Consider the following 14403-nt stretch of genomic DNA (forward strand, 5'->3'; position numbering starts at 1 on the left):
GAAAGCCTCCTTGATCCCTTCACACACAATCATCTTTCAGTCTGATTATTTAAACATTTCTTTATTAGCAAATGGAGACACACACTATATATAATAGGGGTAATGCGCAACAGACTTCCGTATTCTGTTAACCGAGTCTCGTTGCTTTCGGTTCAAGTGTTTTGCATATGCTTAGTTAAATATGAAGCAGTTTTACTCAAGATGCCTTCAAAGTAGATACCAATGATGATCATAACCAATGTCCATCACATATGCGGACTGATATCTAAAGTTTTTTTTTATTTTTTATTCTTTTCACATTTAGACATAAAAATTGAATAAAACGTCAACAATAAAAACAGCTAGCTAGTTTAACTGATTCTCTTAAAAGTCCATAGATATCGCTATTATTTAATACGGCTGTTAACGTTCTCCAACAAGCGGAAGTAATGAGACCTGTTTTCCGGGTTTGGTCAGGTGATGTTCGACATATACCCTATTCTGTTGCACAGGCAACATATGTACGTAACAAAAAGGCTGCTATTTCTGGCATAACTAAACATGCACCAGTGGATATGAATAGCACTGAATACTGTATCACCCTTTTATAAGTTGAAAGTCATGCCAATACTAACAATTTAAAAGGATACTATATTATATTTAGGCATGCATAATAATTAGCTTGAGCCAACGAGAATTAGTATTCTTAATTGGTTGCTTAATTGAAGAAGAACATTACCAGACTTAATTAAGGATGGCAAGACGATTAGAAACTGTTACTGCACTGCAGTATATTGATTGCTGACAGCAGCATTCCTGTTCCAATGGAGTTTGCAGTCACAAAAGCACACCGAGCAAAGATAAACAGCAGTGAACCCAGTTGTATACTGAATCCACACTTCCTACATTCTTGTAATGTTCTTTACCCAAAACACAAGAATGTGGTAAGGAGACAAAAAAAACATGCCCGGCAACAGCTCTGACATGTAAGTTGGGCCACAGGACTCTTCGGGTGGACTACAGTTCTTGGAGTTCTCACTATTGTCCCTCAGTGGAGTTGTTTTTACGATGGAGCCCAAGCTGCCCAACTGCTTTAAAAACTGTATTAGACATTTACCTCCAATTTGATGTCCTCTGGTAATTGTGAAAGTGGAGTATGTGCTGCCACCTAGCGTCTCAATAGAGTTTCACATCTGGAACTAGGCAACGCTAACAGTGGCGCTATATAATGTAGACTGATGTTATTATATTTATATATTTATTATATTCATAAATAATAATAACATTATATTATAATATACAAAACTATTAAATGGATAGTTCACCCAAAAGTGAAAATTCTGTCATTACTCACCCTCATCTTGTTCCAAACCTGTAAGACCTTCGTTCATCTTCGGAACACAAAAGAAGACATTTTTGATGAAATCCGAGAGCTTTCTGACCCTGCATAGACCGCAACGGAACTACCACGTTCAAGGCCCAGAAAGGTAGTAAGGACATAGTTAAAATAGCCCATGTGACATCAGTGGTTAAACCTAATTTTATGAAGCTAGGAGAATACTTTTTGTGCGCAAAGAAAACAATAATAACTTAATTTATTCAGCAGTTCTTCTCCTCGAGTTACCGTCTTCCGCCATTTTGGAGAGTACACCAGAACGTAATCAATGTAATGAGCATTGTTTATAAAGGTAGTAAGGACATAGTTAAAATAGCCCATGTGACATCAGTGGTTAAACCTAATTTTATGAAGCTAGGAGAATACTTTTTGTGCGCAAAGAAAACAAAAATAACGACTTTATTCAACAATTCTTCTCTTTCGCATCAGGCTCCTGCATCACACATGCGTCATGGTACTCTCTTGAATGGCCGCGAAGACTGATGCGGAAGAGAAGAATTGTTGAATAAAGTCGTTATTTTTGTTTTCTTTGTGCACAAAAAGTATTCTCGTAGCTTCATAAAATTATGGTTGAACCACTGATGTCACATGGACTAGGCTATTTTAACGATGTCTTTACTGCCTTTCTGGGCCTTGAACGTGTTAGTTCAGTTGCTGTCTATGCAGGGTCAGAAAGCTCTTGGATTTCATCTGAAATATCTTCATTTGTATTCTGAAGATTAACGAAGGTCTTACAGGTTTGGAATGACATAAGGGTGAGAAATTAATGACAGAATTTTCATTTTTGGGTGAACTATCCTTTTAAAATTGTATCTTTGTTTTTAAATAAAAAACAATACTCTCAAAGTGTATTAGACTTTCCTTTAAAGTATCTAATAAAACTGCACTCATAACAGTACAGATAGTCTTTTGTATCTATATGCCACAAATTTATTATATTCATAGTATATGGTACACTGATATACACAACTGTTCAAAAATTTGGGGTCAGTAAGCTTTTGAAAATGACGTGTAGCCACCATACTTGGAATTTGTGCTCTGCATTTCACCCATCCAAGTGCACACACACAGCAGTGAGAACACACACACTGTGAACACATGCCTGGAGCAGTTGGCAGCCATTTTTGCTGCGGCGACTGGGAAGCAGTTGGTTTGGTGCCTTGCTCAAGGGTCTCACCTCAGTCGTGGTATTGAAGGTGGAGGAGGGTGCTGTACATTCACATTCAAAATAACTATTTTATTATATTTTAATGTGATGGCAAAGTAGATTTTTTAGCAGCATTACTCCAGTCTTCAGTGTTACATGATCCTTCAGGAATCATTCTATTATGCTGATTTCTTATTATTATCAATGTTGAAATCAACTGTGCTGTTTAATATGTTTGTGAAAACCAGATCAGCATTTATTTGAAATAGAAACCTTTTGTAACATTCTGAATGTCTTAGTTGTCACTTTTAATAATTTTAATGCATCCATTATAAATGAATGAACCCCAAACATTTTACATATATTTGAATATTATACCACTCTACTTGCTTTTCATCTGTTTTCTGGTCCTGTGTTTCTGTCTTTATTAGCTCTTGCCCTATCTCATCTTTCTCCTTTTCATTTTTCTCATTCCCTCCTACATTCTTTTTCTTTTCTCCCAGGCTTCCCTCTCCTCCATCACCCTCACCTCTCTCTTCTTCCACTACTGGATCCTCTTCATCTTCCTTCTTCCCTTCCCCATCCCCAATCTCCCTCTCTTTTACTTTTCCCCCTCTTCTATTTCTCCCTGTGCACCCTCGGCCACAATGCCTTCCCATCCTTCGGTCTGCAGTTCCAGTTGTTCCACTCTTTGTATCATTTTACGGGCACTTGACTCTAGACAAAACTTGACCTAGAGGTTTGCAAGGCCTCTAGGTTGGCCTCTAAGCGTTTCATCTTGTCCTCCATTTTCTCCACCTGTCCCTTGCCTTCGTCTGTCTCTTCTAGCATCCCCATCTTTGTCAGGATCTGATGACCCTTCTCCTCCAACAGGCATTTGGCTGTAGGGTACTCAAGAAGTGTTTCAGTCAGGCCCTCTTTCGAAAGACTGAACAGATCTGAGTAGCCAATGCTGCGAATGTTGGCTGTTCGTATATTTCCTGATTTGTTACCTATGCATTAATGAAAGTTGTGATGAAATTGTCTTATATATGGAGATTCATTATGTTTACAGCTAAATACAGCTAAATGTGTTTTTATACAACAAAAGCATATGGTGTTTTCATTGCTGAACTAAAAAAAATAAAAAATAAAAAATAACAACAACACACCATTAATGTAGCCCATCCATGCAAAGTTCTCCAGGGCAAAATAGCATTGCATAACACAACCACAAATGAGGGGAAGATTTTCAGTGAAAAACAAATGTTAGTTTTATTGTATGGACTGAGAAGACTGTATAGCATAGGAGTCATTTGGATTATTTTTTAAATATTTTTTCAGTATAAATTACTATCCAAATTCCTTGAATGGAAATGGAAGCTTGAACATTTTGCTCTCCTTTTGTGTTTCATAGAAGAAAGAAAACAACAAGGTTGCAACTGCATGTGGGTGAGTAAAAATACATTTAAAAAAGGTAATTATTTTATTTAATCATTGTGGAGAAAGTATAATCTCTTGTCATTTTTATCATGCATAGAAGAATTACTTTATTATTTCTAAGCCCTCAAAAGAAGGTATTGAGAACAATTTGTATATTTCCAAAACACTAAAAGGCACTTAAGTTGTTGTTGTGGAAGGAAATTATAAAAACTTTACCCATCAGCATGCTGATGGATATACTGTATGTTGTTATTAAATATATTGAATATAAGGAATATCATTATACTGATTGTATTGAATACTGTACTGATCTTTAGCATTTCTTACCTTTGATATTCAGGATACTGATTTCCCCAAAGAAGTTTCCTTCTCCCAGAACAGCAAACTGAGTGACTCCATCATCTGTAACCACTGCCAGCTTCCCCTCTTTAATGATGTACATCTCATGACCTACATCACCCTTCTTGCATACATACTCTCCTAGGCTATGCACCTAAAGAGGATAGCAATGATTAGTAAATGTATTGTGTGATTTACTAGCAAATGATACAGTTCAATAATGACAACAGTATAAACATATTATTGCTGAGGTAAAGTACAACATGCAAGTCTCAGCTCAGCTGGCTCTAATGTTAGACTTAACCCTGTCCAGGTGTGCCACCTGTTTTCTAACCTGTGGGGTGAGTTTAAGTACCAGCTGCTCCAACAGACTTTTCTCACAGTTCTGAAAGATGGTGACTTTAGAGAGAGTGGGCAGATGCACGCTCACGGCAATTGCTGTCTGAAGTGTGATTGGAAGAAGTTGAAGAATCTCATTCTCCCGTGTGATCTTTATGTTCCAGACATATGAGAAGATTTGGGTGGAAACAAACATTTAAATGATGAAGCATTTAAATAAAGAGAGAGAAACAGCTTTAAGGCATTTAATCTCATGTTACTAAGAAAGGTTAGTTCTGAGAAAAGCTAGCATTGTTTTTTCAGTTGCCACATGGTGTCATATTTTGTTCTCATTTGCAATTTAGCAAACTTTTACATTTACACTACTGTTCAAAAGGTTGGGTCGATAATTTATGTTTTTGAAAGAAGTCTCTTATGCTTACACATTTATTTTATACCTGTGATGGAAAAGCTGATTTTTCAGCAGCCATTACTCTAGTGTCAAATGACCCTTCAAGAAATCATTCCAATATGCTGATGTGGTGCAACATTTTGTTATTATCATCAATATTAAAAACAGCTGCCAAATATCTTTACTGTCACTTTTGCTCAATTTAATTCATCCTTGCTAAATAATAGTAATTTCTTAAAAATATCTTACTGCTTACTGATTTTTGAAGGGTAGTGTAGATTAAATATATGCTGTACATTTAAATTCTGCTGTTTGTGCTCACACACTAGCATGGGGGTGTCAAACTCAGTTCCTGTTGGGCCACAGCCCTGCAGAGTTTAGTTCCAGCCCTGCTCCAACACTCACACCATAGCTGTGTCCCAATGGGAAGTGCACGGACTCCAAAGTGCGCATTTGAAGTGCAATTGCGTCACAGCATCACAATGTAAGTTGTCCCAATTCAGGATGCACCCTCCGAAGACGGCATTCCAAGGCCGATTGCATCACCACGTCGCGACGAAGGCTGACATATTTCGAAAGCGACTACAAATGCACCCTCCATTTCCCAGGAAAATTAAGTGTACATCTGATGGACACTTTGCACCCTACACTCTTAAAAATAAAGGTGCTTCAAAAGGTTCTTCAAGCGATGCCATAGAAGAACCATTTTTGGTTCCACAAAGAACCATTCAGTCAAAGGTTCTTTAAAGAACCATCTCTTTCTTACCTTTTTGTAATCTGAAGAAACTTCTATCGCCACAAAGAACCTTTTGTCAAACAGAAAGGTTCTTCAGATGTTAAAGGTTCTTTATGGAACCATTTAGACAAAAAGGTTCTTCTATGGCATCGTGAAGCACCTTTATTTTTAAGAGTGTACCATATCCCAGAATCACTTGCGCGCAGATGACGATGGAATTTATATTCAAAGAACATGGAGGATGACAGTTCTGTTTATTTGTTTTTTTCACTTACATGTCATTCCATAAGGAATATTATTTGATTAATTTATTACTTTTGCTGGCAAAGTTTAGTATACATAAATGCAAGTACGGCGATTATAAACCATTGTTTCTCATTTTGAAATCAGAAGTTAAGCAATACCTAAAATCTATGTATCTATTTACAATCTGATAAACAAGAAAGCTGTTAAGTGTATTAATGTATGTAAACATTTCCATGTTTTTATGTAATTTCCTCTCTATTTCATTGTAATTTTGTATCTGTTTTTCTTTGTTTTTCAATAAAAAAAAAAAGGATGACAGTTCTGTGGGGGAATTCACATTGAAATGTAAGTATTGTGTTTTTATTTACTCAAATACCTAGCGAAACAAGTGTTAAAAGCCAGGTTTAAAAAAAAAAAAACTAAGCCCACAAACAATAAGACAACCACTATATAAGGCAATAGTCTTTCTTTTTGTTGTGTTTTTGTAGTGTTGTCATGTCTACAAATGTTTTAACCAAACTTTAGCACTTCAGTTTGCTAATGTCCTGCATGTCCTGCTGTGCCATATTTTCTAATGCTAAGATTGCAAACCTGTTTTTATATTTCTCATAAGTGTTTCCATTTTCTCTTGTTTTAGGACTATTCTGGAGAAAATGAGTCTGCTGGGGAAAGACTTAAAAAATACAAAGTAAGCAAGTAAATAGACACATTTTTGCTGAAATTCATTGTGCTGTTGTTGTTATCAGGCATGGTTTATTTGCTCTGCCTTAGGATTGCAAGTGTCCTGGGACAGGTGAGGGAGTGAGTGGAAGCTGGTGGAGCTGCTCAGTGAGGACATCAAACTCCAGAGAGAGACAGAGGAGAGAAGAGCACAGGAGAGCAAGGAGAGAATGGAGGGACTGTTTTCTCTTCTTGAGAGAATGCTTAACAAATACTTTATTAGCCAAGAGAAAACTGTGGAAAAAATTGGTACATTACAATTTTTCAATATCTTTTTTTAAATGTCACATTGTCAATGAAACAACCTAATTTCTGTAGTTTACTTTTGTGATGTAAGTTCAAAATTAAATGAATAAGTTGTATACATTATTCAGTTTTGTTTTGTGTAATTTATTTGTAAATGTACTTTCTGTACATTTTGTATTTTTGTTTTGCATATTCACATGTGTAAATAAAAGAGAAGTAATTATGTACATTGTTAATTTTTTTAATGCAGCTTATAATTTTTTCACGAAACATTCTTCTATTAATTTTTTTTGTCTTGACATTTTTTTTTTTTACACATTTAAACAAATTGTTCTATACATTACTGAAAGTACTTTTTACAACTATTTACAACATACAACATACTATTTACAACATAGCTTAGGTTTAACATCAGAAAAAAAACCCCCATAAATTTTGATCCCAGCCCTGCCTCCATGTGTTCTGGGGTCTTCGGGAGGTGAATCTCTTGGCGAATGGCCAGCACCTCCTCAGCGACTCGGAGGACAATGTGGTGACAGTGGAACGAGGCATGTCAAACACTCTGGAGACCACTCTGTATGATGTACCACTGGCAGACAGAAAAGAAACACCAGGGTCTGGATTGTGGCACCCCATCCGTGTTGCCGTTCACTTCTCAGAAGATCCAGCAGCACTGTCAGGGCAAACTGTTTAGAGCTATGACAAAGTAATTAGTAGAAGAAATATTGAGATACATTAGTAAACTACTTTTAGTAACTACCAATACTATATTGGGGAAAAGCTACTAGTCATATTTAAAATTAAAGGGATAGTTCACTCAAAAATGAAAATTCAAAACCTGGAACAACTTGAGGGTGAGTAAATGATTACAGAATTTTCATTTTTGGGTGAACTATCCTTTAAGTAAAAGTAGTATCTTGCATACTCTAATATACTTAAGGTATTGAGAGTAAAAGTAAAGGTATACAGTATTGTTCTGAAAAAGAATTAGTCAGGATGGTTTTGCATTAATATTACTGCTGCACTAATGTGTATGTTGCGTTTTACTTCTGAATATGTTCAAGGTTATTTAATTTAAAGTTGCCTACTAAATATACTGTTGGGTAGTTTCAATCTACAACAATGCATCATGTTGTAAAAGACAGTCCACCTCTGAGTTTTTAGAAAATGAAAGTATCAACTTTTTGTCAGAATGTTAACACATTTTTGCTAACTATATCAAAGGCTGCATCTGAAGGACTCGGACTGGTCAAACAGAGCACTGTTCAGCTGTGAGAGCTGCCGCTGAACATTGAGCTGTACAATGCTCTATTTTTTTTATTCACAGTTTTATTTTTGCTAACCTGTCTACATATGATCACCATGGTCAAGACAATAAACTATATAAAATCGCACCTTTGTAAGATATCAGTCAGCATTTGAACTGCTATGTGTGTGTGTGTATTTTGTAGTTTTCCATATGTATGATTACATTATTCAAGTAAGCTCCAAGCCAATTCCTGCATTTAAAGTTGTAATCCGACAAAGGACGACGTTTCCATGCGGTCCAAGGCCTCGATGTCCCAAGCGAGAGGAGCGCAGGTAACGCGTTTTCAAAAGGGACAAGTCTCGCACCTGGATACCCTGCTCTAGAAAACCTGTAAAAGAGGAAAGCCTTTAAAAAAAAAAAAAAAAAAGGTATCTTGAGGTTTTCCAGTGACGATTTGAGAAACAGCAAATGGTGCCTCAAGTTTCTTTTCACTTGTACAGAGCAAAAAACAACAACAACTAATTAACATATTTAAATATTTATATAAATTCATAATAAAATCAATCTATACTGACGCAAAGTTGACAATTAAATAAATACATTCAAAGACAATAAATAAAGCGACAAGATGCACACTTACCTGTGCGAAACCCAGTAAATGTGTCAAGCATAGAACAAGTCACAGATATAATCCAATGTGAGCCATCTTGACGACAACTTCTTTTCAGTTGCATAGAAACATGTCTTTTTAACAATACACAGATATTTTAACGTCAGTTCTCGCACAAGCGGACCGACTTCTTAGCAAATGAACTAGCTTTAGGACTTGAAATCCAAAACATATCTGCATATTTGGAATATTTTTTTAGAACTAAAATGTTATTGTTTTTGTTAATGTTGTCATTTCACAGTTACACAATTCTCTCAAATTAAGTGATTTATTAAAATATATACTGCATAAATTGGTACAGATGTAGCTCAACATAAAGTAGTCAAACCTTGGTGTTTTCCTATACCTGAATATTATGATGACCCAGTTATAGCAGACATAGGAAGCATCATAATTGTAATAAAAGCAACTGTCAGGGAAGGAAAAAAATACATAATCTATTACCACTTGGTGGCAGCATTTATATCAAAGGTTTTTTGTTCTGCACAGCGTTGGACTCATTTTACCTACCATGCTGGGGCCAACTCATGAAAATTAATTAGGCACAGCGTCTGGTCGCTCCTTAAAGGCAGAGCCGTTACAAACCAAAGCAACGCCATCGTGATCTAATCAATATTCATACTTCATCGTACGCCACTTCATCAATTCTCCAATTTCCCCGGCGGTGGCGCTCCGAGCAAAACAACCGGCCACCCTCCAGTGTAACGTCACAGCGTCCCGTGCGTGTGGGTGTGTCCGTGGAATCTGAGGAGCAAGATGGCTGCGGGACGAAGGGAGAGGTTGACAAATCTGAGACTCGCTGTTTCAGGATAGACAGGTTACGGCGGAGGACGAAGCGGAAAACTGCACTCGCTTGCGTGAGTATTTTTTGCTCAGGTTTTAGCGGTCGAATCGGGCTGTGTGGTCTCGACACCGTTCGTTTCCCGCTCGGCTCGCGAGCTCAACGGACAGCCTCGAATCAGATCTTACCCGTTGCGAGCTCAATGTGCGGCTAACGGTGAAACTCCACACAGATGAGACGAGAAATACAACTGGAAGTCAAAGAAAATATGCGTACACCCTATAAATCACGATTTTGTTGGAAGTATCAAGAATTAGGTTTGATTTGTGTCTTCCACTTGACATAACCACATAGAATAACGTTCTGTGTTAACCTTTCAGTTCCCAGTTTCTGTTAAAAAACAACACAGCACTGCGTTAGGAATGTGTAGCGTGACACTTACTTACACTGAAAGTGAGAAAGAGGGAGCTGCATTGGCATAAACTTGAATATGTGATAGACAGCTGGTTAGGTATTTGTAGGTCAGCTTCTTGGTATGAACCAGCGGTTTTGTTGTCGTGTTTTTTAAGGCGCTGTTGTAAGTGGCATTTGACCTGCACAGTATTAATATGGTAAGTGGTGTGGTCCCAGGTTTGCCCTGTAAAATGTGTATGTTGACATAAGTGATGAACCCTAGGCTTCAAAATGACTGTTGTGTTGTTGTGTAACGTGAGTACTCAACACTTAGCTGTGAGGCCGGTGTGAATTATGGTGCATCATGTCAGTCCAAATCATTTATAATCTTGTGGTCTATCCTTTGTAACTAACCTGTTTTTGAATGAGTCAAACCTCAAGTGTGACTGACATGTGTGGTTGAAAACAATCTCTTATAAATATGATTATGGCTGTTTCCATGCGGTCCAAGGCCTCGATGTCCCAAGCGAGAGGAGCGCAGGTAACGCGTTTTCAAAAGGGACAAGTCTCGCACCTGGATACCCTGCTCTAGAAAACCTGTAAAAGAGGAAAGCCTTTAAAAAAAAAAAAAAAAAAGGTATCTTGAGGTTTTCCAGTGACGATTTGAGAAACAGCAAATGGTGCCTCAAGTTTCTTTTCACTTGTACAGAGCAAAAAACAACAACAACTAATTAACATATTTAAATATTTATATAAATTCATAATAAAATCAATCTATACTGACGCAAAGTTGACAATTAAATAAATACATTCAAAGACAATAAATAAAGCGACAAGATGCACACTTACCTGTGCGAAACCCAGTAAATGTGTCAAGCATAGAACAAGTCACAGATATAATCCAATGTGAGCCATCTTGACGACAACTTCTTTTCAGTTGCATAGAAACATGTCTTTTTAACAATACACAGATATTTTAACGTCAGTTCTCGCACAAGCGGACCGACTTCTTAGCAAATGAACTAGCTTTAGGACTTGAAATCCAAAACATATCTGCATATTTGGAATATTTTTTTAGAACTAAAATGTTATTGTTTTTGTTAATGTTGTCATTTCACAGTTACACAATTCTCTCAAATTAAGTGATTTATTAAAATATATACTGCATAAATTGGTACAGATGTAGCTCAACATAAAGTAGTCAAACCTTGGTGTTTTCCTATACCTGAATATTATGATGACCCAGTTATAGCAGACATAGGAAGCATCATAATTGTAATAAAAGCAACTGTCAGGGAAGGAAAAAAATACATAATCTATTACCACTTGGTGGCAGCATTTATATCAAAGGTTTTTTGTTCTGCACAGCGTTGGACTCATTTTACCTACCATGCTGGGGCCAACTCATGAAAATTAATTAGGCACAGCGTCTGGTCGCTCCTTAAAGGCAGAGCCGTTACAAACCAAAGCAACGCCATCGTGATCTAATCAATATTCATACTTCATCGTACGCCACTTCATCAATTCTCCAATTTCCCCGGCGGTGGCGCTCCGAGCAAAACAACCGGCCACCCTCCAGTGTAACGTCACAGCGTCCCGTGCGTGTGGGTGTGTCCGTGGAATCTGAGGAGCAAGATGGCTGCGGGACGAAGGGAGAGGTTGACAAATCTGAGACTCGCTGTTTCAGGATAGACAGGTTACGGCGGAGGACGAAGCGGAAAACTGCACTCGCTTGCGTGAGTATTTTTTGCTCAGGTTTTAGCGGTCGAATCGGGCTGTGTGGTCTCGACACCGTTCGTTTCCCGCTCGGCTCGCGAGCTCAACGGACAGCCTCGAATCAGATCTTACCCGTTGCGAGCTCAATGTGCGGCTAACGGTGAAACTCCACACAGATGAGACGAGAAATACAACTGGAAGTCAAAGAAAATATGCGTACACCCTATAAATCACGATTTTGTTGGAAGTATCAAGAATTAGGTTTGATTTGTGTCTTCCACTTGACATAACCACATAGAATAACGTTCTGTGTTAACCTTTCAGTTCCCAGTTTCTGTTAAAAAACAACACAGCACTGCGTTAGGAATGTGTAGCGTGACACTTACTTACACTGAAAGTGAGAAAGAGGGAGCTGCATTGGCATAAACTTGAATATGTGATAGACAGCTGGTTAGGTATTTGTAGGTCAGCTTCTTGGTATGAACCAGCGGTTTTGTTGTCGTGTTTTTTAAGGCGCTGTTGTAAGTGGCATTTGACCTGCACAGTATTAATATGGTAAGTGGTGTGGTCCCAGGTTTGCCCTGTAAAATGTGTATGTTGACATAAGTGATGAACCCTAGGCTTCAAAATGACTGTTGTGTTGTTGTGTAACGTGAGTACTCAACACTTAGCTGTGAGGCCGGTGTGAATTATGGTGCATCATGTCAGTCCAAATCATTTATAATCTTGTGGTCTATCCTTTGTAACTAACCTGTTTTTGAATGAGTCAAACCTCAAGTGTGACTGACATGTGTGGTTGAAAACAATCTCTTATAAATATGATTATGGCTACAACACTGGGTGGCAGCAGTGGAAGCTGCTCTGTTGAGTCCTTCTGTTGGAATGTGTCGTTCATATGAAAGCCTGTTGTGCTTTTTATGAAGACTATGCATGAAATCTCTGTATTTTTCACCAAATGTGAGAGTAGACAGTATTCCTGATTCCTGTATTGAATAGGAGTTAATGGCAGGGTTATGAGTGGAAGTGGAGATTTTGAGTGGTCTGCAAAAAAGTAATGATGCTCTAGTAGGTTCTCTGTTGATGGTGTATTATTCAATGTTTAACAGGGTTTAGCTTCGTATTTCATTATTTCAGGTGTAGGTGCTGGGATTCCTCAGCTAGGCCTACTCATTATTAATTACTTTTATCTAAGACAGTATTATTGATTCTCACCCTTCATCTTATTGTAACAAATTGTGTGTAAAGTCCAGTGTTATTTTTGTATAATTTAGATAATATTATAGTTTTTAATTAAGATTTTTTGAATGTTTTCTGTTTCATTTTATTTTTAGTTAAAGATTTAGTAATTTTGTTGTTGTGTGTTTTTGTCAATTTTTTGTACATTTTTACCTTTGTTTTATCTTTGTTATAGTAGTACATCATGTTAAACTAAATGAAAATTGCTGCCTTGGCAGCTAGCTGAAGTATAATATGTTTTTAAGTTTTTAAAAATATTTTATTTAATGTCAGAATTTTTTATGGTTTTAGTTAACTGCAATAACCCTGATTCAATCATACTTTTTCTCCATAAAGTCTATATAATACTAGCTACTAGAGCAACATTTCTGTGCCATAAAACCATATAAACTTTTGTGCTCTAGTGAAGATGTGCTTCAGACTCTCTTGGTCTGTCTTTCTGTCTACACCCCCTCTGCACAGACTCATACACGCACTTGCTGGAGTCATTTTGACCTGTTGTGTTCAGGTTAATTTCCCTTCAGCAAATGCTACATCAGTCCTAAACTCATTTCAGTGTCAGAATGAATGAAACCCAAGGAATGAATATGACCTGTAGTGCAAACAAACTTGCTCTCATTCTTTCTTTCTCTCGCTCTATTCACTTGTTCTCCTTATTACTTCCAACCGTCAGTGGTCAACACTCTTTAGTTGGATTCCATTGAATTTTGTCATTTATAGTTTCTTATGATTCACCATTTTTGCCTTTTTCGGCGTAAATATGAAGCATGCCAAAATAGAAGTAAATGCGTAGTCTAAAAATTCAAATCATAAGGAAGTATAAGCTAGGGATGCACAATATTATCGGACTGATATTGGAATCGGCCGATAATGGATTTAAATGTAAATATCGGCATCGGCCCGATATGAAAAATTATGTCTCGCCTATAATAGGAATACGGAACAATAAGAGGAATACGTTAACTCGCATGTGCTCAGGGTGTGCTTGCGATTAGATCACGTCAGCTGTGTGGCTCATTCTTGAAGCAAAGTTTTGTCTGAATAATGATTAGATTCACTCTTTTGTATGCTGCATTTAATCTGTGAAAGCAGGTACAGAATGATGAGTTAGGTGTATGATAGAGTAAACAGTAATAGCACGTGCAGCAGTGACAGCCTCCCCCAGGTCCTAATGCCCATTCGGTAAGGAGTTTTAAACTGTAGGGGGCGATGTTGGCCTACTTCTAATTAAATTAAAAGTAAAATAGCCTACACAAATAACATTTTAGACTGTGTTTCTGATTAAATAAAGCAGTTATTGATGTAATAATATAATGAGTATGTTTTGATTTAAAGGTCAGAAGCTATAGCTTACATGAAAAAAAATCACAAACATGACACTTGTAAATTAAATAATT

General features: G+C 37.2%; 1 protein-coding gene and 1 pseudogene across 1 annotated transcript in view; one reads left to right on the forward strand and one right to left on the reverse strand.

Moving 5' to 3' along the window:
• Positions 1 to 1778: 1778 nt before the first annotated feature.
• LOC107595879 (cyclic nucleotide-gated cation channel alpha-4-like) lies at positions 1779 to 4818 on the reverse strand (annotated as a pseudogene).
• Positions 4819 to 9619: 4801 nt separating this feature from the next.
• Positions 9620 to 14403, forward strand: part of LOC107595880 (FTS and Hook-interacting protein homolog) — a 38204-nt gene continuing 33420 nt past the window's right edge. Inside the window, exon 1 of the mRNA XM_016286465.1 lies at positions 9620 to 9737. The gene's annotated coding sequence lies outside the window, so the exon portion shown is untranslated. The remainder of the gene's footprint in view (positions 9738 to 14403) is intronic.

This window comes from Sinocyclocheilus grahami, unplaced genomic scaffold, assembly GCF_001515645.1.
Source record: "Sinocyclocheilus grahami isolate Dianchi unplaced genomic scaffold, SAMN03320097.WGS_v1.1 scaffold209.1, whole genome shotgun sequence".
Taxonomy (NCBI): domain Eukaryota; kingdom Metazoa; phylum Chordata; class Actinopteri; order Cypriniformes; family Cyprinidae; genus Sinocyclocheilus; species Sinocyclocheilus grahami.